The 2,849-nt window shown below is 29.7% G+C and overlaps 1 long non-coding RNA gene across 1 annotated transcript; it reads left to right on the top strand.

Moving 5' to 3' along the window:
* Positions 1–1,660: 1,660 nt before the first annotated feature.
* LOC108485943 (uncharacterized) lies at positions 1,661–2,506 on the top strand. The gene is made up of 2 exons (XR_001871385.2): positions 1,661–1,830; positions 2,116–2,506. It is a non-coding gene; the product is annotated as an uncharacterized LOC108485943 (long non-coding RNA).
* The last annotated feature ends 343 nt before the right edge of the window (positions 2,507–2,849 follow it).

The raw sequence follows: 2,849 nt of genomic DNA, 5'->3' as shown, positions 1-2,849 counted from the left end.
CAACGCCCAAATTTGGTACCAGATTGAATAGTTTTGTCTTAATGTCATAAGTTTGAAAGAATCTAGAAATAAGATCTCTTTTTAAAAAAACCGTAATAATTTAAGTTAAAAAATCAAGATTCCTTCGCTTCAAAAGAATATAGACATCACATCCAACATAATTGACGATATTCTTAAACTTTCGTAACTGAAATCATCTTGTGATTTTCAAAACTTATTTAGAAGGATATTTTAGGCATTTAGACAAACGGGAAATCGCAACCCAGCATGTTAGGACACTATTTCCTGAATTTCTAAGTACCAAAAAACATTGCCTTAATTTTTAAATTCTTTTGGATCGAATGAAATATAAAAGTTCTTTAAAGTGATGATGCATTCAACTTATTACAAAGGATCAATATTAGACAAATTAACCTACATGATACCTATTTTATCATTCTATGCAAATATAATATAAAAATAATAAATAATGACATAAACTACACAATATACATTAACACTTTATGCATATATAATTATAAATAACATAAATATAAACACGTTATTATTTCATGCAAAAAAAATACAAAATAGCAAAATAATGAATATAACAATATAAATTACACATATAATAGTATTTCATGTGAATATAATCTTTAAATAACGACATAAATAATCAATTCTCATACGAATATATAACAATAATAAAATAACATAAAGATAACAAATAATCTATGAGATAAAATTAACATGTTAAAACAATACCAAATAAATACAAAAAGGATAAAAACAAATTAAAAACATTTAAAGTAACATAAAGGTAATAAAAGAATTTTTTTAAAAAAATATATATATTATATGATATAATAGCTTAATATATATTTGTAAATAATACTATATTAAATATGTGTGAAACTTTATAATAAATTCTAGAACTTTGTATAATATGCTAATTATTTAATAATGATATATATATATATATTATTTAATAATAATTTAAAAAATTTAAAATTTTACACAATTAATGAATAATAAAATAATACATAATTTATAATAAAAATGTAGGGAATAATATATATAGTAAAATATATAATGTATAATAAAATTTATAAATAAAATGTATAATAATATAAATAATATAATAATAAAAATAATTTGATATGTAATAATATACATATAAATATAGTAAAATAAATAATATATAAGGTATTTAATAAATAAATTATGCAAAAATATTTAAAAGGATTAAAATTAAATAAAACTAAAGTTCTAGGGCTAATTTTAAAATAACAAAAAAGGGTTTAGGCCTAATTGGAACACACACAAGACTACAAGGGACTTACTGCGCCATTTGCCCTAACCCCAAAACGGCGTCGTTCACAAAACAAGCCTTATACTGGCAGGTAGGACTAAATTGAAACAAAAATAAAGAAGTCGGGGTCAAATTGAAATATAAAATTTAAAATTAAACAAAATTAAAAGAATAAAAATGAGGAAGGGCTCAAACAGCAATTAGCCCATTTACCAAAAACACGCGGATCCTCCCCGGGTCACGGGTCAACACGCAGATCCTCAGTATTAAAACGATGCCGTTTTGAAGCTTATTGTTTTAAGCAAAACGACATCATTTTCATAAGGCTATATAAGCCAAAATTTAACCTAAAATTTCATTTCTAACCCGATTTAAAAAAAAAAACAGAAGAATCCTCTAGAAGAGGATTGAGAACTAGCCCTCGGAGCTCTGTTGGGCCTCTGTCCAGGGGCTTACACGTGCCTATGCGCCACTGTCAACACCGACTCTTACGGCGGCAGGAAACTGGAAAACTTTCACCTTTTACCACGCATCAAAAGGTAATCCGTTATTTATTTATTTTTAGCATTTTACCTGTATGAAATGTAGATATTCAAGAGAAAAATAAAAATAAAAACAAGAAAAAAAATCACCTTTGCTCTCTGGTAAAGAATCTGTAATCTGTTTCTCTTGTACTGTTTTTATTTCCTTTTGTATGTCTTTACAGATTAAAAAAGAAAGGCTTTTATAGCCCTTTGTAAATCATTACAATTTGGGAAAGAAATCTTTGATTTCTTTCCATATTTTGCTTCTCTTTTTCTGCTGTCGTCCTTTCCATTTTGCAGATACCAGCGAGGATATCACGGCGGTGAGTGCGCTGGCGTTGATTCGTGCACCGATTGCGGCGTGGTACAAGGCTAGAGTCACAGTGTCGGTGGAAACTGGAACAACGCGAGACGAAAGGGCGCGTCGGTTGGAGTGCTTGCGGCGCCTAGGGCTTCTGAAACCCTAGGTCTTCTGTACTTAGTTTATGGTTTGGGCCTCTTGGGCCCCGTTCATTTTTGGGTTAAGGGTGTACTGGGCTAGTGGGTAGTTTAGGCTAATTGGGTCTTCTGGTTTAGATCAGTTGGGGTACAAGTGTAACCGGGTTTGGACTATCGGGCCTTTAGGCTTGTTTATTGTAATTTGGACATTACAGACCTTAACAATAAAAATATATTTAATAATTCATTTAAATTGGATAACTTTTATTCTTTGGTCGTTTAATTTATTGATTTATTTTGGACAGGTCTGATAAGTTTGTTGGATTACAAAAATCGTCCAAATTGAAGATCAAGTCAACCCAATTTCGGCTACACATGGCTGCCCACATAAACCACTCTTTGGTTTAATTACACAAGGTCTTTGCAATGTTGAAGAAATTAGAGATTTGTCCGAAGATTTACATTTGACCAAGTCTCAGTCTTGAGTTGTTATGGCATTTAAATTGCTTAAAAACCAAGCAAAATTCAACTCAGCATGGCCGGCCACTCATTGGAAAAGCTTGAAGAGACTAAACCTCTCTATTTTTAGCAAACTA

Source organism: Gossypium arboreum, chromosome 6, assembly GCF_025698485.1.
Source record: "Gossypium arboreum isolate Shixiya-1 chromosome 6, ASM2569848v2, whole genome shotgun sequence".
In the NCBI taxonomy this organism is placed as follows: domain Eukaryota; kingdom Viridiplantae; phylum Streptophyta; class Magnoliopsida; order Malvales; family Malvaceae; genus Gossypium; species Gossypium arboreum.
The sequence above is the reverse complement of the archived record's forward strand: the minus strand, read 5'-3'. Positions and strand labels throughout refer to the sequence as shown.